This window comes from Antrostomus carolinensis, unplaced genomic scaffold (assembly GCF_000700745.2).
Source record: "Antrostomus carolinensis isolate BGI_N321 unplaced genomic scaffold, ASM70074v2 scaffold18569, whole genome shotgun sequence".
In the NCBI taxonomy this organism is placed as follows: Eukaryota; Metazoa; Chordata; class Aves; order Caprimulgiformes; family Caprimulgidae; genus Antrostomus; species Antrostomus carolinensis.
The window spans coordinates 76684-102038 of record NW_010340845.1 but is presented as its reverse complement, the minus strand read 5'-3'; the positions used below and the strand labels follow the sequence as shown (position 1 = coordinate 102038).

General features: G+C 37.0%; 1 protein-coding gene across 1 annotated transcript in view; it reads right to left on the bottom strand.

The window, feature by feature from the left end:
* The window catches only part of LOC104531430 (rho GTPase-activating protein 15), a gene marked incomplete at both ends in the record, with an annotated part of 102018 nt that overhangs the window by 748 nt on the left and 75915 nt on the right, over nt 1-25355 (bottom strand). The gene's annotated exons all lie outside the window — the stretch shown is intronic.

Sequence of the window (25355 nt, the reverse complement as noted above, 5' to 3'; positions counted from 1 at the left end):
GAGAAAGGATATTAATTCCTTCTTACTGCTTCAAAAATATTTTGTTTGGTTTTCATCTCTGGGAAGAAGATTTGCCCAGCAACAATATTAGACAGACCCCTGTTGGCCTACCTAGGCTATGCAAAGCTGTCAAAAATGATAACACACTAAAGACAAACCACAAGTGCTTACAAAACTGTTTTGCAAACAACAACAACAAAAAAAATGTTTTCTTTTGAAGCTTGACTGAGCCAAGGAATTTAAATATAAAAGAAACTCAATGCTAAAATAGAGTTTCTAATAAAAATAAAAGAAGATTGGATGATTATTCTATTTTTCTTTGGTTTTGTTTTTTTTTCTTTTTAATTCTAGTAGTGTGATACTGTTAGAACATAATAAACAGAGAGATCGTAATCCATATAAAACTCTAGGAAAGTGCAAATCCTTATTAGTCTAAATTAAAATGACACACACTTTCTCCAAGTTCTGTTACTCCCAAAACAGAGTTTGCTTTGTTTCACATGTGCTACGATTCTCTTTTTTAGAAAATTTCAGTCTGAATGCAAATCAAGGGCCAGCTATGAAAACTACTGAACAAATTTAAATTAAAACAACATAATCCTGAAATGTTTTACTAAATGTCACTGAATTTCCATGTTTAGCAATTCAGCTGGCTTCAAGAGCAGCCTCTTTAGTGAACTGTTGTTAAACAAAATGATAAAATTATTGGAGACACATGGACACACACAACTCCAGATCCCTGGTACTTTAAGGCAATAGTTTTCTCACTACAGAATTTACTTTTGGACAGAAATACTTATTCAAAATGGAGTTGTCTTTCAAATTTTATTTAATAAATGTTGTTAAATGCTTTTTAAATTTCTGGATTTGTGAAATGTATAAAAAAAAAAAAAAAAAGGAATGGACCCAATTCCTCAACTTGAAGTAACGTGAGACAAAGCTGGAACAAAGGCAGACTTGTGCGTTTCATTTAGTTGTCCTGTTTGCTTCTTTGGTTTCAAGCCTCTATTTTTTTATTCTATTTTTTTTTTCTCCCATTGAATTACCTCAATCATAAAAGTAATGATTTGATCTCAAATGAGTTACCAGAGGGGATCTTCTTTAGACTCTGAGATCATATTTGATTGATCGTATTTCAACAATTAGTCTTTTATTTTGCCACACACTATTGAACTAGATCGACAGCATCTTAGCAGGCCAGCTTTAAACAGTCAACTGTTAACAATAGCATCAAAAAGAGAGACCTGATGGGGTTTACTGTCACTTTAAAGAACAGGGTGGGTTTTCACATTGTTGAAATCTGTCAGATATTTTGAAATGTCCCTCTCACTATGGTGCCACACCCCCTGCGTGCCCTTATAATAAAATTGGTTTTACTCCTGATTAAATCATTTTCTCCCTACCCACTACCATACTTCTCATAATGGACCTGTGTGCTCTACAGCTGGTGTTCTTCCCATGGTACCAATTCTTACTTTATCTTTTAAGCACTTTGCTGCTAAGATCTCATGCAGAGTGCTTATGTTTTGTTAAGAGCTTCATTCTTAGAGAAATAGCTTAACACATGTTCTAAAAATGTTGTACAACTTATTGCTTAAAACACATTTAGAAAATGTATAAGTACTGTAGCTTTGGCACAGAACTTTAAGTAGAAACCTTTAAAAAAAAAAAAAAAGACAACTTGTTTTTGCCATGCATTTGTCTTAAATGTCTAAAGTGGAATGCTTGACTTCTAAGGCTTTATAGAGACTTATCTTACCAGATTTTTGCACCATTTCCAGCTCTTCAAGGAAACGTGTTAGGAATGTATCATCGTGAAAGTAAAGGGTGTCAATTTTCCCTCTAGCAATAAGAGAGTTTTTAAAAAATGTTTGCTAGAAGGAACAAATGCCAAGTCAAAAAAAAAAAGGAAAAAAAAAAAAAGAAAAAAGAAAATAGAAGTCCATTCAGTGTAAGACTCTCGTTTGGTTCCCACTGGTTGGAATCGCTCACATACCATGGCGATAGGGCCATAAACAAACATACACACATATTTCAGGGTAGGTTTAAGGGGAGGACCTGACTTTTTGGCTGTACTCAAGACATATTTCTTATTGGGGTGTTTTGCTTACATAAAGATTAAGTCCCAAATCTGGTATTTAAACTTGACAGTCAAAGACTGCTTTCAGTCAGGAGATACTGTATCTGGGAAGATGCTCAAAATCTCACAGTCCTAAAAATTTGCTTTAACTTGTCAGTAGTATTTGATTAGTTCAACCATCACTGCCAGTTGATATCATATATCTTAGATACAGACACAAATATGCCCAGAAAATCCCATAAAATTTATGCTAATGCTCGGGTTGAAAATAAAGACCACATTAAGGAGAAAAAAAAAAAAATAGTGCAGGCACCTGTCAAGGTTATTAGTTAAAAAAAAAAAAAAATCGATATACAATACATTTCTGAAGGGAATGTGTGTTTTACTGTGTTATTCTTAGTAAATCAGCCTTTTCAGCATTGCTTTTGTTTAATAGAACTAGTAATGTCTGCACTAGAATCAAACAGGAGTTCATCTTTGTTTTAAATACACCATCATAAAGTTATCCTTGCCTAAAAAAGAAGTAAATAAAATATTTATTTTAAGATCAGCTAAAGACAAAAAGAATTAAAGAAAAGAAAAGAAAAAAAAGAGAAAATACAAAAATCAACCAAAGCAGTATAGAAAGTATAGTTTTGAAAGAAAATGGATGTGGTTCCTCTAACCACATGCCCTGCCTGGTATGTAGACTAGGTTCTGGAAGCAAAATGCAGTTATCTGAGAGCCCTGATCGTTCATTTTTCTTTTAAGATCACTTATACAAGTATTTTCCCTGCCATACACTCTCTTTTGCCTATGTTGCCATTAAATCCCAGAGCACCACGTTCAGAAGCCCTACTTCACTTAGGATCTCTTCCTCCAAGTGGTCTCATGGATGAGACCCAAAATCATGTGGAAAGCAATTCCTGTAAAGACAACTAGCAGTGCCTGGTCTGTTGTGGAGGTTGTGTCTGTAAAAGACTTTCTAAAGACTTTGGTGAGACATGTCTCATTGGGTGTCAGACTGAAATCTCTTTGCTAACAGATTTTTCATCATTTCCTTGCTCCTGGCTGCATATAGCAGCATTGGGATGGCAGTGCCCTGCACAGCCAGCACTTGGACATGACAGCTGCCACCTCTGTCCTTCTCTATAAACCTTTGGCTTTTGATGTCCAGCCAACCCCCAAATCCAGAGTGTGAAACCTCAGAGCACTGGAGTCTCCATCCCAAGGGCCAGCGCATATGCCAAGGGAGATCTCCCCTGGATAAAGTCCTGCACTGCACTGTTAAATAATGCATACAATTTCCCCTGACACTGAGATCTTTTCAGAAGAGTTGGACGTGCACAATGCATTCCCAGTTGACTGAAAGCTTGAGAAACTTGCTGGGTTTACTTTTCCCAGTAGGCAGTTTTCTAGTGAGAACTCCAAAGGGGTCCTATGGTTGAAAAAGGAAAAGAAAATTCCTCTTCCACAAGCTAGGAAAAGACAAACTGTCCAGTCATTCCTCTTCTTTCTCAAATTTGAAGACACCTTTATTTATTTATTTATCTATCTATCTATTTATTTATTTTAATGGTTATAATCTTCAGAAATAAGTTGCTGGTCATTCATGGGTCTTGAATAGAAAAAAAAGAGAAAAAAAAAGATTTAAGCAGAAATTCCTCACTTGCATCAGCACACTCCTTCATCACTAAATGCCTTCGTGAGAGTTTTTCTCATGGCTAACAGCACAAATATTAATTTATACATAAAAAGGTATGTGTTTAATAGCTGTACCTGTATTTTACAAGCCACAGCTTCTCTAATCACTAGTTCAAAGACACATCAGCCGCCTTGCCCTTCCAGGAATGACAGGACCTCAAAACTACTGCAAAATATTGCTATATCAGGACAAACAACTTCTTTCAAAGTAATCACACTTGATTTAGAGCAGTAATAGAGCACAGAGGTGTCCAGAGACAGCACAGCAGTGGGATGTTGCAAGGTGGGGAAGGTTCTTGCTCATCATATGACAAGAAGCTCATCCCTTGGTGATGCAGCACATGATGCTTGGCTTCCTCCCTTGCCAGTAAATCCCGTCCTGAGATTGCATTTTATATCTACACTCCAAAGTGAGTACGATCCCTTGAACTTTGATTAAATAGTCCAGCAGAAACCTCAACTCACACAAAGCAATACTTTCCTCATCCAGCCAGATTCTTGTGAGTTCTCTCTCAGCTAAAATAGTACTTCTTCCTCTCTCCCTTGCTAGGTCTGGAGGTTCACTGTCTTGCCTGCACGTAGTACATGGTCCTTCACTTCTGAGAGTATTTAAACAAATCAGAGGAAATGTCAGCTAAGCAAATAATTAAGTTTTGTATACAAAGTATTTCTAAACAGCTTCTGCTGAATCCATCCACTGCTGCTGTTGGTGGATTTTCAAGGATATAGACACCAAAAGAAAGTCTGCATGCATCACTCCTCTGCTAGAAGAACACGGCATGCCCTTTTAACAGTAAATTTAAGCCATGATGTTATAATGTCTAGGCATTTGTTAATTATTGGAGCACCCTTTTCCATGGAGCCTAGGCACAAATTACTGAACAACTCCAGCTGAAAAGCAGAACATCTCTGTGTGCATCCTGAATGCTGTTTATTCCAGTTCTCTGAAATGACAATTCGCTGACCTGGGGGCATGCTGAAACAACCAAGTACTGCTAACTTAAATCTCAATCTGTGCCAGAAAAATAAAAGATTTCTGTATTTGGGCACACTGGGTCATATTCATCCTTGTGTAATTCCAGAGAAGTTCACAGAGTGAGAGAAGGATGAACTATCTCATTGTTTCTGTGAAAAAGATCCAGTACATTTGAGAAGTTCAGAAATGGTACACCATGAAAGCATGCAGAGTAGTTCAAAGGTTTAGACGAGTGGCCATTACATCGGGGAAATTTCTATACTATGGGTTGTTGTTTGAAACTGGAAGCATAAAAATATACAGTGGTCCTGAAAGGAGAATCCTTTTGATAGCCAGGAACAAGTATCATCACTAAGTTACTCTTCGACATCACTCACTGCCAATACCTGCTACAGGGTTAGATGCCAGCAATGTTAGTTTTGACTTAGCGTGTTCTGTCATTGTGATTTGAAGCAATAATTACTTTAATGGGATTATAATTGAGTACTTTTAAAAATCATTCAATTTAGTTGAATCAACTATTCCGTATGGGAAAAGGAGTGATTTTAAATATAGAATATTTTCCCTCAAAATGCAGCTGAAACCTCCCTAAGAATAAATAGACCACCTGTCTGTGAATCAACATACTTCCACGAAATTCCTTCGGAGGTGACTTGTTAACAAAGAGTAGGAGCATACATAGCCTGAGCAACTGAAACCTACAGGACCAAATTATTCCTTCCTTTAGACTCAAAGAAATACACAGATATTCCCAAAAGTTTAAAGAAAGGGACAAGGAAAGAGCGTGGAGGAATTCCCACCCAGCTCATACCCTCCCATGGAATAGAGGTTTCTCAGCTTGGAAGCACCAAGGTTGCCCAAGCATGAGGACAGGGCTTGGTAGACTTTCTGCACCACTTAGAAATTAAATTGCTATGCTAAGTTAAAATTACATTTGCCCTAGAATGGTAAGAGTCTGTCCTCTGTCTAATGTTGTCTACTTAGTTGTTGAGCAGTAACTTCAGCTTCTTCCTAGTAGTTAAAACACACTTCATTTTATTTTTCTTTCTGTTTATTCTTCCCTTTATTCTGAACTAAACTAATGACTTTCTCATTTCTCTGTGTCACCTAATGGCCTTTATTGCATTTTCTAGGTGGATGCCAGTATTTCTGTTTCATATACCCTAGACTGCAGAACACAAACATCAAATACTTGCCTAGATCAGGAACTTAGTTTTCATGGTAGATTTTGATATTTAAAGGCTGAAGTCCATTCTGAATTCTGATTTTGACTTGTTCTTCCTTGCTTAGCCATATGTCGAGTATATTTATATTAGTCAAGGTAAATATCTCTCTTCTGACTTCAAGTCTGTTATTAACATTATATTATTGTGTAGTTGCTCTCCAGTAAGATTCTCTGCAATCTGATTTTAGAGTTGGTGGGTTTTTTTTCTTTTTTTTTTTTTTTCTTTTTTTTTTCCATTTACAGTCAGGTCTTTTATCAGAATTGTGTGTATTGGCATCCACAAATCTACATTTTAAATAAATTGAAGGCTCCCAAGATCTAATGCAACAAGGAATTGGACAATGACTCTCTGTCCCATGTTCATACTTCAAAAATATGTTCATATTCCTATCTTTTTAATTGTACTACTAATTCAGAGTGCTTTAGGATTCTGTCATATAGCTCTTCTGTTCTTCCCCTTCTTGCTGTTTCTAACACTGCTTCTATTTCCATTCTTGTCAAAAGCCTTTTCATAGTCCAAAAATCTGTACACAATGTTTTGTAATATTTGGCAGACTTATCTGAAACCTAATTCACTGCCTTCTTGTGATTCATGGGTCATAAATTATTTCATATGTAATGTACCCCAAAGGGTAAAAAATTTCTTTGTATTAAATTTCAACCAGACAATTTAAGGGGAAAAAAAAAGAAAAGAAAAGAAAAGTATTTTTGAGACACTCTGAAAAGATCTGACCTCAATATACTGCCTAATGTGTTGTCTCCCACAAATGGTATCCCAGTATCATTTAGTAAATATGAGATTTCGACATGCTACGAGTGAAAACACTCCTGTCGTTCACGTGGACTTGCTACAGATAACTTTAAAAGGAGAAACACCAAGTGTGTAGCACTGGATCAGGCATTAAATGCATTAAATCAGTCCTGTCTCCAGTGATTGTTAAACTCAGTCTGTATAAAAACCATTCAAAAAACCAAGAATGTCACCCAATCCTTAGTTTTTGCACATAGCCAAATATATTATTGGGACTGACCCCAATAACAATAAGCTTGTGCCTCAGTGAGCGAGTTTCGATAATCAAAGGAAATGATTAACAAAACAATAAAGATCCTTATGACTTCCTTTATGTAAATGACTTCCAAATGTAAATAGTTTGAGCTATAATTAAGCAAGTCCACTTGCAATAATGAAAAGGAACATACGTGTATGGTTTGTTTACAGTTACAAGGACTACTGATGAAATATTAGTTTATTGTTTTATTAGAAAAATAGAAATTCAAATTATTTCTTACATTATTATTCAAAATGTTGTACCTATATTCCTTACATGTATAATTCATTTATTTTATTGGGACTATTTACTTGTACATGTAAATCTCTGTTCTTACACGCCGGTTTGTAGGATGTCCCAAGAAGAAATTCTGGGTTTATTTTTTTTTTTAATGAAAGGGCTTTTTGAAATAAGCCAGATGAAAGAATTATTCTTACATGAAATCAGGTATATACAAGCTCTGTAAAAGTCAAGGACAAAACATATTATTTTGTATAGAATTTATCTTTTGGTTCACTAAAGTCAAAATACTTCTGTTCATCAGAACTTTTATAAAGGACTGTTTCATAATACGAATCCATTTGGATTATCTGACCAAAGATAAGACTTCAATGGACTTACTATATCATTCACCACTGTACCAGTGCCACAAAAGGGAATTACAATTAATTGGATTATGTTGGTCTCCACCCGCTGATTGTAGAAGAGAAAGTCTGAAACTGTAACTATTTCAAACGGACCGTATCTCTCATCAACCATGGGATTTGGGCTTTAATTTACCAATAAAGCTTAATTTCTTCTCTATATTCTCTTCTGGTTAGGAAGAGGTCATTTAGACACTTTATTCAAGTTATTCAAAAAGAAAGGACAGTTTTGTTAAATACTTTCAAACTAGCACTTTAATACTTGCACCTTGCCTTTAGGCATTACTTATTGTCTCTATTAGCAATAAAGTGAGTTCTCTTGAAAAACACAAGCCAGAGAACCCAGGTCTGTGTTTGGGTCATAAGAATAATTCATGCTTCATCCTCTGTAGTCTAGTTCATGGAATTTTGGCTGAAATTGCTACCTAAAATGACAAATTGTTATCAACTCTATGATGTGTGACACTGTACAGGACAGGGAATGTCACTTCATGATATGCAGGTTCCTGTACAGACATGAATGAGACAATAAGAGTTTTCAGTAGCAAAGTCCCACCTTAGATCTAGGCTTGTCTGTATGGAAAGTTACACAGACCAACAACAACAACAACAAAAAGTAGGATTACAAATTTGATACATCCAAATGACTCATTAGTTTGGAGATAGTAATATGTCTATAACTATCTATATCTATATGTCTATATCTATCTATCTATATATATTATGTTTCTGCTGATGGCTCTGCCTAAAAGCAGTTAGGATTTTTCTCCACTATCCTTGCTGGAAGGTTATTTCAGTGTCTAATTCCTTCTAGTTACCAGTCTAAAATATATCAACTTTATATACACTTTTTAAAATAATTATTAATATCAGTAATGCTTGCTTTGATTTTTTTTTTTTGTGTCAAACTTTTGCATTAAGTCTAAGAAATAAAAAGTCCTCAGTCAACTTACTTCAAAAACCATGTTGCTTAATTCACATTTGCATTACTTTTTGCTAATATCTGAAGCTCTAATTCCATTCCCTGGATATTAGCGGGACTAGCTATGCTGTTAAAGATAGGAATGCTTCTAAGTGCTTACTGAATCAGGGCATATGAGATGATAATTGTATGTGTTTAAAACAAAACTTTAAACAGGAGGGGATTATATAAGTTGCTAAAACAAATATATCTTCAAGTGCACTGAAGAACTTTCAAATGTTAACGAAATGTCCTTTGATAATAATAGCGCTAGTAATAACATGAATTTTCAAATATTTTTATGCATTTTAAGAATCACATGTTACCCTGAATAAGGAAAGTTCTCGAGAAGTGCATTTTTTTTTCATACAAATTCATCAACTTCAGAGCTACATCCACTCTGAAGCCACATCAGCTGGGAACCAGGTACGAACTGTGTCCTGATCCAGGCATGTGCCTTTTAGCTTCTCTTGTACAACACCTGCTAACAAACATGGACATTTTTACAACAATGAAAGTAGATTTTGTTTGAGGAATATGACGATTTTAAAAAATATGGAAGCTCTGATTTTATGATCAAACCTGTATTCATGAAATGCATGTAATTGCATGAGCAGTGGAATTAAGAGCTGCCTACACAGAAATATTTGGAACCTTGTCTAGAACCCAAAAGGTTGACAATTCAAGGCCGCTGTGGGCTTGTGGTGGTTTCACTTGGTCAGCATTTAGCTAACAGCCAAACACAGCCACTCGCTCACTCTCCCTCCACCCTCAGAGGGAAAAGGAGAGAGAATTGGAAGGGTAAAGAGACTCGTAGGTTGAGATAAGAACAATTTAATAACTGAAATAAAATAAAACTTAATATAATAATAGTAATAAAAATGAAAATACATGACACACAATGCAATTGCTCACCACCCGCTGACCAAGCCCATCCTGTTCTTGGATAGTGATCTTGGAGGAGCAACTATCCCGAAACCAGAACCACAATCCCAGAAGAGGGAGAGTCAGAGAGAGAACCCCTCATTAATATACTGAACATGACATTATATGACATGGAATATCCCATTGGCATATTCAAAAGACAATCTGTCTTATTAATTTTAATGTTTCTTGCCTCTCTTAGAACTTGCACCTGTAGACTAGCAAAACACAAAGTCCTTCGACTTCCAGCGACAACTGAAAACATCAGTATGTTAACAACATTCTTCTCATGACAAATCTCATGCTGAAACCAAAACACAACACTGTTCTAGCTACTGAAAAGAAACCCAGCTCTGTCCTAGCTAAAAACCAGGACAGGGATTAAAAACATAACTCCATCTACCCTGCCATATACAATTCCAAGTGAGCAGCTATACCTTCTCTTACTGAGCCTCAGAAGATGCGTAAATGCCCCTGGGCACATGTAAACACCCTTGGCAATGTTTATAGTTCTTCTTTGGCAGAGAAGGGGTGTCATGAAGCACGGGTGACTCAATGACATGATGTTTTCCATTTCCCACACACGCCTCGCAGTCTCACGTGGAAGGAGAAGACGCAGCCTCTCGTGCACCCACCAAATAATTTCTAACATCACACCTTTACCTCCACCTCACACTTATGTCCACATTTTGCATTTTCACCTGCTCTGGGATAGGACCTAATGTGGATTTGTTGCAATAACGATATATTTGTGCCTATTTTTCCCTTTTGCATGGTTTATCTGGATGTGCATTCTAATTGTAATATTTCCAATTCCTACTATTTCACCTAAATTTACAGACATATTTCAACAGAGAAAAAGATTTGCTTTGAAACAATTTTTAAACTTTAAAGCGCACGGATTTTTCCTGTTCTTCAAATTAGTCCTGTGAATGGACTTGTAAGAACAGGAGGATATCAACATAAAATAAGAGATTTTCATGTCTTTGGATCCTTGAGATACATTCAGGTCCCTCCCATGAGAAATATATTAAAATATTGATTAGATTAGAGTAACATTTCAAATAAATGGAGATTTATACTTCCTTTTGGATACAGAATCTTATAAAAAAGTTTCAAGGCAACACACAACAAAGCAGTTGACAAGAAAGATAGCATCTGCTTTCCTGGCTATTCAAGCTGAAGTTTTTCATTCTAAATGCAAGCAATGTTTCCGAAGTTAACATAATTAACTCACGACAATCCTGAAACATCATAATATAAGATACAGATGGAAATTCAAAGCTTTAAAAATGTCATATAACTGCAAGAGGATTATCATTTTTTAACAGCACAAATCGGAATACTAATTAAAACAGGTGTTTTTATTTCAAATACTTTTGCACACTGTGACATTACCGGGAGGGTTATTTGTGTATTAGTCTACTAGGAAGCATATATTGCTTGAAAAATACAATATGAGATAATAACGAACTTGTGAGATAAAAGAATGACACTCTGTGCTGCTTCCTGAAACAATAAAAGACCAGTAGTTCAATTAGTTAGTAATTTCCGTGTGACTATTTGACAGATTCTACTAATTGTTAAGCTCCCACTAACTATTGCTTTACATAATTAATTAAATTCAAATGCAAACAACAAAGACACATGGGCCAGTTGCCCTTTTGACAATGTTTTTTTTTTGCAAAATGATTTGCTTACCAAAAATATTATTTTTTTTTTAAATAAAAGATACTAATCTTAAGTGAAAATACACATTAAAGCAGCTCTGCATTTTACCATGGTTATGAGGAAAAAAAAAAATTTGGATTGTTTAACATATCGTTTATGCTGCATGCATAATAGCTGAAGTCTTCTAGCAGAGATCTTTCATATTAATTTAGCATTGCATAAAATTCATAGTAACAGGTCCAAGGGTCAAGCATCATTCATCATTAGTTGAAGTGACATTTGCAACCCTTCAGATAGCAGCTGCTTGAAAGGGGAAGAAAGGTATTCTTTGGAAGAATGGGGGGTAGCACACAATCCTTGCTCTATCTGCCGAAGGGAAAACAAGGTGCCACTATGTCAGCATGGTAATGTGCTTAAATTTGGTGATGTCATTCTTCCCTAACCCCCACGAGTCACAAGGCAGCTGCATTCCTGAACTTAGTAGTTCGGGTGGAGATAAGTAATAACTAGATGTAAATGAATTACATTACTGTGGTTGTGAACATAGCTCTGTGCATCTAAATTATGATTTATATCAGGATCCTATCTTGTTTTTGAGAGTTTTCTACTTGTTAACAAGGCAGCCCTTGTTCTCATGGCATCCTCCAGGCATAATAGTTTCTGGGAAGCCAAATAAGATCACTTTTGAAACGGCAAGACAGCATTCCAAGACTTTGCAGCAGAACACATTGGCCAAATTAGGACTTCTGAAGACTGTTAACTAACAAATAAAATCTTTTTTTTTTTTTTTTTTCTTTGTGGCATGTCTTGCCTACTATAAAACATTAAGATCAGAACGGGAAATGTGAGCAATTAAAATGAAAATGTAATCATCTGCAAGAAAAGATAAATTTGTATTAAATGGCTAATACTTCACAGTCCTTTTGATATTACAAGTACTTTTAAAGAAAATATATATTTTATGTCATAGTAATTTTTATTATGTGAAACATGTGATCTCTCTGGAATTATGCACATTTTTAAATCGCAGTCATTAAAACAGCATGCAACACAAAGCAGTTAGATTTTGGAGCTTTCCTAATGTTTGGTGATTTTCCTCAACTTTGCTATTATACCTGAAATGTATTTAATTTATTCATGTCGCTAATTATCCACTAGTATTTAAAGCACTGTGATGATTACTAACCTAACTACTTCTTCCTTAAAAAGTGTAACGATTTTTTACAAGGAAAACCAATGCTTTTTAAAGAGTCACTTCAGAAGCACATGAAAAATGTTCAAGGACATTGCTTATTACACATTGCAATTCTATGAGCCGCTATAAATTAAGCTTCCAGTCAAAACACTTCCACCAGTGAGAAGTTTTCCGTACTCTAAGAGTATGTTACAGAGGAGAGGATGCACTGCTCTGCCCTTGCATTGAGTCAAAATACGGTGTTGCAGGTATTTAATGGTGAGATCTCATTATAGCCAACGGCAGCTGTGAGCTTCAGACCGATCCCCAGAATGGTTGACAGACCATGTCGGTCGTATATTATCTTATCTAGAATATAAGATGGCCATTCATCAGCGAACAAGTCATCCCCAAATCAGAGAAAAAAAGCATTTCTACAAAGAACCAGTGCTACTGGTCCATTACTCTTCTGGCCTCTCGCTTTCCCATGGATTTTAATAGCTGTGCAGACATTAAACACATATGTAAAGATGTTATAGACACCAGAAAGGCAAAACGGCTGTAAAAGGAATAGAACAGCAGAGGCAAGATGACTGGCAGATAGGGTTGCCACATCCCCCTTAAAGAGACTGCTCCTTTTCCACACCTTATGTCTCTTGTACCATAAAAATATGCATAGATGTATGTGGGAGCATCATAGCAGATTTCTTGGGATGCGTGCCATGCATCTGAGCTTCGAAGCTGGCTCAACGTTGTCACCATTAAGTCGCAGTGTACACAGCAACACTTCAATCTAATTTCAATTAGGGAAAAGTTACACAGAAACTTCTTGGAGGGTACACATGACCCTACACAGAAATACCAATTAAATTCAGTATCATCAGTGTCTTTGCAATGAACATTGATACCACCACGGAGTGGAAGGAATTTAAAATGAGGAAAGGCTTGATGACATTACCTCCATCTACAAATTCTGCCTGTGTTAACTAGTATGTCAATGATTAGTAAAACAGTGGGATTCATCTTTGAAGAAATGGCTTGAAAAAGAAGTAATTCCACGAAATTTTCAGTACAGGCATTTTTTTTTATGTGACCTAAGGTAGATTATTGTATTATGCAACAAAATACTACCTGGAAAACAAATAAAAGCTTAATCTACTGGGAAGCTACAGATACTAAGAGTGTTAAACAGTTGCAGCAGAGATAACAGAACTAACTTCAAGTACTTCTCATACCGAAGACACATAATCTCCTCAAACCAGTTGTTTTAAGTGCTTAACTATCGCTCTGTCCTGAACTCAGACAAATCTTTACATGAAGTGAATTTTGGTATCACTGAGCAACATCAGTGAGATCGTACCCATTTTCATGTGGATATGCAGGGGACCAGGCACTGCACTTAGAGTTGCTCCGTTTTCTTTTGTTTGCCAAGTCTTTTATTTAGAAACAATAGAACAAAAAGTGTGGCAAGTTAGGGCTTTAATTCTTGACAACCACTTCTTTCATTCAAAACTTAGAGGATTCCTCTGTAACACAGATTATTTGAGGGAGATTTAAACAGACCCTTTAAGCACAGAACAAAACAATCTCCCTCCAAACCCAACACCCTCCAAACCTGCAAGAAGACCAGGAGGAAAAGTCATCCTAGAAGTGTTAAGACTCTTTGCACACCATCACTCATCGGTGACTGGGGAGTTTTTACAATCTTTCAAATCTTCTTTCAATCACAAGATGCCTTAAAGGGACAGAAGGTCTTAAAATGTGCTCTCTATCTCCCCAGTTGAGAAAGATCCATGGAAGGGGGAGGGAGGGGGGAGTCAAGCCACAACACAAAAAGCATTAATGCAAAGAACAGTGGGGTCTCTCCCTAATTTGACTTTCTCTACAGGTGGTCTGCAGCTGCATCCAAACAGGTTACACTACCGCCTTCCCATGGGCATTGCAACAAAGTAGGATCTGTATTGACAAGAATACATTTACGAGCATGGGCTGATTCAGGTCTAAAAATAAGAAAAAAAGCATTTTTCAAAATAGCCTGAGGTAACTCTCCGCACCAGCAGAAGACAGTAGAGCTCTTGTTTCGCTGACTGTGTGTGATGATAAAGGATATCAGAAACCTACTTCATATGACTCATGGAGGCCCACAGCCAGCTTCCAATTGATTCATTTTATTTGTATTAGTTTGCTCTCCATCGACTACACAACAGGCTAGACCCGATCAATAAGCAATATTCTGTTTTCTATTGACTCGGGGGTAATTTGCACTGGAGCCTGCAACTTCTATCTCTGATTTTATAGTTCTGGATATTATCAAGGAAATAACTGGGTTTAGGAACTGCTTAGTGCAGGAAGAAATGGGAAAAGATTGGAAAGGCAAAGTGAGATATTGGCTTTTAAGCTGTTACACCTGCAGGAGAAGGTATGAGGGGGTCTATGCTGCGTGCTGTCCTTATGATACTCTTCCAAGGGATGCAGAAGGTATTTCATGTTGTGCCCTAGCAGTTATAGAGTGATAAACACACAAGCACACATGCGTACATACCTTTGGTAACCTGCAAAAATGATGTGTGAACAAGATAAGTGTGCAACTCTTGTGTTTTCCTCCCACAGTAGATCCTTAGCCCCAAGAGAAGGCTGTGAGGTGGTGCTGGAACTGTAACCCATCAGCTCAGTGCTGCCAAAGTCCCTGCTGCGGACACCACCACCAAGTACTCTCCCTGTGTACTTGTTGAGCTTTGTTGAGCTCCCTTGATTAGACCATTATATCTGCTTAAATGGATTCCAGTACAATTAAGCTAAAATACACTGACCTGGAAGTTTTTAGTCATCTTTTTTCTCTGTTTTTGCCAGCTTGTCCACGGTACCTTGAGCACTGACATTTGCTAACTGGATGCCTCCAAGTACCTTCTAATTTTTTACTTCCTTTCCAACCTCCCCCCACTTTTAAGACTTCCTTTTCTTGCAAGTAGTAGCTAAGTAGAAATAAAAGAGTTTTTACCCCAAATAGTCCTACACTACTTCCTCCACATGAGTTTGTTGACCTACACAGCATAAAGGCAACGCAGCTGTCATTACTCTGCAGAGGCAAAGACTGAGACACTGACTGCATTGTGATACACTCTATCTCTTTTTCCATAAAACTTGTGAATCCTCACTCTGCTCCAGGTCTTGGATTTCTTGAGCTGCTGTGCTCTACCCAAAGTAGAGATCTGGGGTTTTTTTAGTCTCTCCATTAATACTGGCTTTTCTACATGAGACAGAAAAACCACGCTGGATACTGGGCTTGCAGAATATGGCCCAGTGTGTTCTTCCTATCAAATACACTTGACAAACTTTAATGAAAAGTCTTCTCTACTTCCTACTAACAGATGTTTCCAATTTTTTCTCTCTCAGCACTTTAAACCACCATCTTTAGTTTTCATGTCTAAGAGACATTATTATAGGATACATCATAATGATATACTGTACATTCATATACAGTATCCCATACAATGACTAGTTGATTTATAATTCAAATCCAATAAAAGAAAAAATTGATTTAACTGATGACTAGTGAAATACTAAATGCATTACAATGTTTGAAAAGAACATCCTTTTCTAGCAATACTAGTGACATAATAAAATTAAATATGGATATAAGATAATCCCCATTATTATTAGGCAAGTGGAATCAAAGGGAGCAGGAAGAAAAGCAATCTGTATGGATCAAGGAATGCCTAAACTTCCTCTTCAAATGTACAAAGATATGAACACAAATGGAAAAATTTCACCAATAAAGTAAATTCAAGCAATCTGAATTTACAGCAGAAAGTTTTCCATTATCTGGTCTTGGTCTATCAGGACTTTCAGTAGCATTTTCGCACTTGGGTACGATAATGGGGGAAACTGAATGCCAGGGGTCATCAACCTTGGTTTTAAGTTCTATGTTACATATTGATTTCCTCGTTATCTCTAAACCCCTATAGCAGCACAGAGACACAATTTAGCCCCATAGTTGGGAAAATCATATCCCCTCAAATGCCCTGTGTCTCATCCCTTCTTCTCACTCCCAACTTCTACCTTCACCCCACAAAGCCTCTATTGAGGTTCATCCCCATAGCTCACCCTTTCCCAGACAGCCTCCTCTCCCAGAATCATCACACAATTAATACCGAGGCGACGAAGCCACTAATTTCCATGTCTCATTCAAGAAGCTTTACAACTGTTCCCCTTTCCTAGAAAACTGCTGTGCAGCTGTGTGGGCAACGAGCCTGCTGGGGTGGTGGTGGGTGAGAGCATCAGTAGGTAGGGAGCACAAAGCCAAGGTGCCCATGAACTTCCTCACCGTTTAAAAGATCTCTTTAACATATTTTACACTTCCAGATCAGAAATCCAGGCCAGGCACCTCAGAAATAGTTGGGTTTTTAAACTTTCTTTAAGCATCTGCTAGAAGTCAGTCACATCAACATTTGCAAATATCTTTGTTCTTCCAGATGGGTAAATTGCTTCTAATACAAAATAACTTCTATTCGGAAGCGGCTGTGATTGCTCATACAAACTTAGATTGATGGTCATTTTTTTTTTTATAATCCCAATGCAGTAGTTTTTCCTTTAGAAACACGTGCATTTTGCTTCTGGAGAAGCAGTGGCAGACAGTTATAGCCTGGGAGTCAGAGCCAAAAAGAGTTTATGATATTGAAAGAATCATATAGTTGCTATAATCAAAATAACACCCAAATACTGGCACTAAGCTATACTTCATTTTACTTTTGCAGCAGTAACATTTTAAAAGACTTCAGTAACCTCAGATATTTTACAGAAAACTTGTTATTGTCTCTAAAAATCTCTGGGGATTTTAACCTATATTATGGAATTCAAGGAAATATTATTAATCAGCCTGCATAATGCACCAGCAGAATCTGGGGGTCAGCTAATTTGCACTTAAACACCTACATTTGCACGTGCAAAACTGGATAATTATGCTCCTAGCTGCCCATTCATGTGTACAGATGGGTGCACCCACACATTTTTGTGGGATAATTTTCAGAAGCCTATAGAAAATATGGTCTTTAAAGATTTTAATAAGGTTGGCAAAACATACTTTCTTTGCATAAAATTATGTAGCTCCCAAGTCTAAAATTACTTTGATTTAAAAAATGAAAATTGGCAAGGGATTAATCCATAATATGGTCTAATTACTTTTTTCTTAAAAATTAAATGGTCAAGATCTTAACTCAGAATAGAGGTTACTGTTCATGAACTGAAACTAAGAAATAGAACTGAATAAGGAATTTTATTAGGTGTCTAAATATGTATTTAGCTAATAGAATCCTCTTACCTTTGGCTGAATAACAGGTATAATAATTATGAAAACATATTTAATTTATACATCTGAAGCACAAAGCTCCACTAATTATATTTTTATGAGATTGAAATGCAAACTGGCCAAAGCTTGAAAATAGAAAGTAGAACTGACTTGCTGTTGTTAGCTTGCAAAAACACATGTATACATAAGCACACACGTTGAAAGAAATAAAGAGGGAGAGAAATACAGACAGACAGACACAGAGGATGTTGAAAGCAGAAAATTAACACATAGTTTGGCCCTTACAGATGGCATTGTCAGCTTTTTTTTAACCTTTGCATTGTTTAAAGTGCTGTAAGTTTAATTCTTATTTATCAAAGTTGCCAGTTTGTAATGTATAGGGCTTACTAAACATTGCTCAATAAACAGATCGAGTTTTCAGTGAGGTTTGAATTTTCCCTGTCACAATCAGTGGGAAAAAACAATATTAAAGCAAAGATACTTCTTTTGGCTCTCTGATATTTTATTATTTCTTTGCTTGCAGAGGTTACTTCTATCAGTAAGTAAACATCACTGTGAATTTCTCTTTGTCCTTCATCAATCAAAAGCGGTCAATTATAAGACTAGTGCAACTAGATCAAAACTCCAGGCTGTGTAGTCATATTACCACTCATATTATTACTAAAAGCGCATCTATATTCCAAACTGGGATACCATAACCCCTTTGTCATTTTCCAATAAAAAAGACCATACCAAATAGGCAGAGCACACCGTAATTAGCAGCTGGCAGAGAAAGCTGTAAATCTGTATGAGTTCTGAACGATTTGCTTACATTGTTGCTTTGTTGACAAATGATGCTGTACATGTTAATGTTCCTGAAATGTCCCCATTGCACCTGACGTGCCAATAAATGCCAGCCAGCTGTATGAATTATGGAAATAAGATTTTTGTTTATGAAGGTATCCCAGACATTTATTTTACTGCATGCCTCTTGACAGATTTAATGTCTGGAGTTACATTGAGAAGATATTTGCTACCTGACATAATGGATAATGGAAACTTTAAAGGCTTTTTTTAATGATGAGACTAATATATTTTTTTTTAATTTTACCTTGTGGCTACACATTTACTCTCGATAGAAAGCTTGCATATTTTAAATGAAATGATACTAAATTGTCCCTTATATACAATGAGTTGGATGAAACCAGTGCTGCAGTGTATGAGAAAACAGAGGAAAAGTATCTCTGACAGCTACTAAAGCAAGAAGGCTACATGCAAGTTTACCTATTTTCTCTTAGTTTATTTTCTCCCTTGTGCACATTTACCACTATATCATTAGTGTGCAAAGGTAGCTGTTAAGATGTAGGCATTTCAAAGTATGATAGAAATCTTTTAACAGATGTATTTATAGCAGGCTCCATAAAACATTCATTTAATATGCGAAGACAAGACACAGAGAACATAGAAACATCTAACAACTATATTTAACTATATTTAACTGGATTCAGAACCAAAAAAAATCTGTCACTGAACTCTGAATACTTAAAAACAAGGTATATGTTCTTAAGTAAGATACACACACACACAAAAGTCCTTTTAAGTATGAAATACATGAAAAAATCCGATTCCAACCCTGCTTTTAGCAAATATCCTTATTCTGACCAAGGAAAACCATCTCAGGCATCCCGTCTCTGAAACAAACTCTGATAAGTCTCGTCTAGTGACAGGTTTGCAGGTTGCTCCTTGGTTTCCTCCAAAGCACGCCGCCGTTCCTGCCGAGCTCACTGCAGAAGGCACCCAAAACTGCACCCAAAGCTCTCCCACCACAGGGGTGGACAGCAGGTGCTGGCTCCCGGGAATCCCAGCACTGTTTTTTCCCTGCCCTGCAAGCGGGGAACCTGATTCCTGCTCCAAAGTGGAAAAATTTAGCCTGGCAGAAGAGCCTGTACTACGCAAGCTCTTCAATTCTTCCTCTATTAGCACATGTTAGTGTATTGTCAAGAGAAACAATAGCAACCCCACAAACTATTTATTCCATCAAGAACAATTTATTGTCTTTTGTAAGTTCGTTTCCAGCTTCTGAAGCTCAAGAGAGAAAAATCTGCTGGTTCTTTAAAACTTCAGATGTTAGGGACTATTTGTAGTCATCATATAAATGGGGGTGGTAACCAAATTAACCAAATTCATTTTGCAACCACAAATCATTCCTATTAAAATACTCCCTTCTCACCCCACCTCAAAAGAAGAATAAGAATAATAAGAAAAAAGGAGTCCAGATGGTTAAAATTATTTTTAAGCAAATATTTAGTGGTTACAGTTGAATTCTTCTGGCACACATTCTCCACTACAAAAATGACACCCCACATTCACTGTGTTAACCATTTTCCAATGTGCCAGCCAAACGAATGCCTTGGAGAACACACACACACACACGTTATGGAAGCATTATCAGAAATGTGATAGTTAAGGCTCCTTTGCAATTTGGGCATAAAGGAGGGCTACTTTACACTGTGTGGTAGAATTTCATCTCCAGGTACAACCTGCAACTCCTCAACAGACTACTGAGGTTTCTAAATCATGCCCTTTCTTGAAGCAGAACTATTTTTTAGCATGTTTCTTTATTGTTAATGTCACTAGGAACTTGGTTTGGGGAAGGGAAGAAAGGTTTGTAACTAAACATTCACAGTGACTGCCATCTCCATATTTTGCACAGTTTAGAAATGTTTCACTAAAACACAAAAATCGCTTTCCTTTATTTTCCATAACCTAATTTAGCCTGCTCAAGGAGAAGAAGCCCAAGGAACTCCTTTTGGTGCTTTGACAGTTGCTTTAATTCCCTTGCGTTTTATCTCGGGCTCTCTCACCCATCGACCCACACTACTTGAAGTACACAAGTATCATATCCTTACATTTTCAACAGATTTAACAACCACCACCACTGCACGCATGACCCTCTGCCCAGCCAGTTCACATCGCAGAGCTTACTGGTAGGAGGTTGATGGGTAGAAACAAGAGTACTGGTAGCAGTATGGGACTGGCTGGGGTGATGGATGGTTGGGGAAGGTGTCTCCCTGTACAGCTCCTGCAAACTGGTTGCTCCAGTCTGGCATCCCAGGAGGCTTAGCAGATGGAGAAACCTTCTCCGCAGCAGAACTGCAAGCTGTGCTTCTCGGGAAACTCGAGGCTGTAACCCTTTCCCTCTTCCTCCACATACCCTCTTGCTTCCAGATTTCTTTCGATGCCTACATATAAACAACCGAGATGAAATCTTATTTCCCAGAGACACATGAACTTAACTTGCTTCTCATCCTTTTTCCAGCAAATTAACCCCAGACAACTTCACACTGTACATACAGCTTTGGGAATAGAAGTTAATTCAGTCTTGGACAGAGCTAAAGCCGTGCATGTGATCTGCACAAAATGGGTGCGTGTGTTGCGGTTGCTGGCATTTTTTAAGTGGAAGAGAAGTTTGTTGTGAAGTTGAAGTGCTTGGATATCATGGTGGTTGCATGATCAGACTTAGGAGTTGTTTTATGCAGATATTAAGGCTGGTTATCTACTGAGCTTTATCTACAACTGATGAGACACTGCGAGTAAAAATCTGTGATAGAAACAGCTATTTAAAGTTAACAAAGGTTTATTCTGGTAGAGGTTAAGGTCTGAATTATATATGTTTGTTAAATGAAAGGAAATTCACGTCTCTCTCTATATACGTATGTGCATATGCACACCTGTTTTATATTGGTGTAACTTCTCTGATCTCAGTCTTTTACATCAGGATACCAAAAGGTAAATCTGACCCATACCATAGAGTCTCCAAAGGGCTACCTCTCATTATTTTTGTTACAAATGCCTATATTTTCCTCAGTGGAAGATTAAAGCTAATGTATAGCAGAAGAGCAATGTAAGGAATCCCACAGTAAGTCTCCATCTTCCTTTCAGTACCTATGCAGTGGGTAGTACAGGGACTCAGGCTCCACTATCCATTTTCTCTTTCACGTGCATGGAACTCATTGAAAGTAATGGGAAGGAAATTACAGTAGTCTCACAGGTCGCTAACAAGAGATGACTGTGTGGAAAAATGTGACTTGTCAAGAGCTACTTTCTTTGTATTTTTTCATGAGAAAATACAACATTAAAAAAAAAAAAAAAAAGCTGAAACCCAAAAGCTTTGCATTCCTTTTCCAGTATTAAATCAAACCAGATATTGGTAAACGGTGCAATTTTACTGGAGGCATACCAAAAGGTGATAATATTCCTATTGACTGAGGCTAGTGTTGGCATAAAAACACATACTCTGTTTCCAGTAAATTAATCCATAAATATTTGCATTTTCCCTCTGCGGTTCACCCTTTAAGTAGTCTGTTTATGACCAAGAAAATAAACACACAAATATCAAATAAACAAAAGAAAGATCTAATTAAAGGCTAAATTTACTCACTTTAGGGGAGCAAATGCTCTCGAGAATTCCTGCTCTTCCCTCATATAGGTAGAAATTCACTACCAAGGAAGAATATCTCAATCAAGCCTGGGTAATTTGTATATGAATCAAACAATATAGGCATTCTGATAATTTATCTCACATGTGTACATCCAGAATGGAGGTGTTTTGAAGAGCAGAGCAAACTACTCTAGACCTTGCTGTGGTGAAAGTCAAGCGAAGCAAACCCACATTGCAGCAGAGGAGTGCTGTTGTTAAACACCCTGTTCAACAGCGATGGGGAACAGAAGGACCAGGCTTTGGCTGTGTTACACTTTACGATTTGAAAGAAAACCTAAGAAGATTCCCATCTCTGTGCAAGGTGGGTTTGCAGGCAGCCTCCAGCTCTACCATTATCTTGTTATAGAAAACATTACCTGCCTCGCTCCCTATTACTTATGTTCTGTGCTGAAGAGTGGCACGTTGATTAATTACTACTCTAAAGTGCTTATAAAGCATCAGTCCAAGGCAGGTTTACTAGGTTGGGGCCTCCTATGATTTATTGACTAAGGAGAAAAGCAAAGGCCATTTGTAAAGGAGCATTTTCTTCTGAGGGACTTTTTTTTTTTTTTTTAGAGTCTAAAAATCATAATTTAAATTACCTATTCTCTGCTCCCCCAAATTAAAAAGTCTGACCCTGAAGAGTAAAGCCAAACATTTTATTTCTCTGAAACTTATGCAAAAAAAATAAACAGCAACAGAGTTTTACTCCACTTCTTTTTAAAGGACACCCTGCAAATGTTAAGAAGAGAAACAACCTGAATCAACTGATAAGAAAGTTCTGAAATGTTTTCTTTTGCTGATGTAGGGAGCTGATCAGAGAACTTTAAAATAATTAGAGCATTTCTGCCCTAATACTTTTTGCTTTTTCAACTTTGTTGTTGGAAAGGCAGAAGAAAAAGCAAAGCACAAACTCACTGACACACACACACGAGGCGTATCCAGGAAGGATTCCTTTGGTTTTGGTTTGTCTCTGTTGCTATTTATCCTTTTTCTTTTTTTTTTACTAGTAGTAAACTGGCACTTTGGGTTTACTCTGCTTCACTTACTAAAGCCTTTTAATAGTATATAGTGCAGGAATGTAAGAGAGAAAGATTCCCATATGACAGAGATCCTTTGATATCGACACTTCAACCAAAACTTTGAAATACAGTAGCTGGTTTTGTGTGTAGCATATGACACTTTTTACCCAACTTATAAACTTTGATTTACTTAATTGCCCTCACTGATGTGACTCACAGAGAAAGAAAGAATGAAAAGATTGAGAGAAATAGCTAATGTGTTAGTCTATTTGGTGGCACGGGTTTATATGGTACAATAATTAGAGTAGTCTGTATAAGAATTTTACAAAAAAATATTAGTATCTGAGGAAGAAAAGAAGAAGATAATGTCAAATACTACCCATAAAGTTATCACAATTTCAATACAGTATTATGCAGGTTTTCTAATAAAATTTACTTCTGTGTAGTAGCTAAAATTACACTAAGCATGAGAGAAAAAAGGAGATATAACTGTCCTTGCAGATAGAAACGTGACAACTTCCACTAGATTTGGTAGGACCTTTCGCATGAGGATCTCACACTCATCACTACATATTCTGCAATAACCTAACATAATACCACACTAGTATTACTTTACAACAATTTTACATCATTACAACTTCACTAAGCAGAGTGGTTGAGGGCAGCTACCTTTCTTCTGGAAAAATGTAGTACATGGTTGATAAACTTTAAAAAGAAAATCTCTTGTAACGAACACACTTTTTCTACTGCTTGTACCTGGCAGGTAAACATAGAACCTACATCTCAGAAGAGCTTTAAAATATGAGGGTCTCAAAGATGTCCTTAGAAATTGCAAGTGGAATTGCTAATTTTATTAGGAGAAATGAAGATTTGTCCTTGAGAGAGCAAAGGTGATTTGGGCATTTCCTCTCTGCTTCACCATTAACAACGTGGGCAGTTCCAGCTGCTCATTCATCATCATCTCCAAAGCAGATTGAGGCGAGCTCTGGAAGCAGTCTGGAGAAGAACACCATACACATACAGGTGGGATCCAAATCCTCTGTCCCAGACATGACCACATGCAGCAACCATGCACCCAAAATCTGAAGATCAATATAGTATTTGCAGGTCTGCTACATGCCTTAGGAGGTATTGGTATCACGAAGCTGAAGAAGGGGAGGATTTCCTCCAGAACCTGCTGAGATACCTCATCCTTAGCTTGTGTTCTCTGCTCAGGAAAAAGGAATAACCTCTTACCTCTCTATGGTATAGTTTACCTGTATATAAAATATAGACAGTGCTTGCCCCCAAGGGGTATAGAGGAGCTTAATTAAACAAGAGATTCTTAGCCTTAATCAGACTTCTTTCAGTTGCTAAGTACATGGGAAATCCTTCAGTTCTAGAGCAAACTTGACACCATGACAAATGAATCAACTTCCTTACCGTTTTGCCTTTGGGAATTATTTTCCTTGGGAGCAGATATTTAAGAAGCTATTAAAAAAAATACTCAAACCAAAAAAAAAAAAAAAAAAAAAAGAAAATCCCCACATTTCTATCACTGCTGATGTTTCACCTTCATATTATTTCACCTTCATATTTTTCCTGCAATTTTATTTTTTCGGGGATCCTGCCTTTGGGAATTGGTTCCATGTTTTGTCTAAACCCACAGAATACAGAAAACTGGAAAGCTCTCACTTAATTCTAATGCAAGAGTAAGGACGTGTGTGACAGAAAATGTAATAGGTGTGAGAGAGCTGCGAGATGTGGATGGGGCAGTGCTCCTTCATCCCATTTCATCTCTCAACCCTATCCCCTTCCCTCTGTGGTGGTTTGGGAGAGGAGGGATCCCACCACCATCACTGTGAGTTTAGTCTCTTGCCACAATGAACCAAACATAAGTCTTGCCAGATGCTGGACAATTTTGGTGACATCCAGTGCCTTCTGTATGTACAAGGGATTTAACAGGATTTGAGAAGCTCAAAAGTATTAAGGTGGCATTCAGAAGCACACAGGATCACATCTGTTTTAAAACCAGAGGGTTATTTTTAAATGGGAGTTGGTAAAGACAGGCAAGAGAGTTTCAGAAAAGTAAAATCTCAATGACTTCACTGAGATATTATCTATTTGTGGAATAAATAGATGAGGAGCCAAATAACTCTGAAGTATCTAAATTCCACCTTCCCTCTCCCACTCACAGAATCTG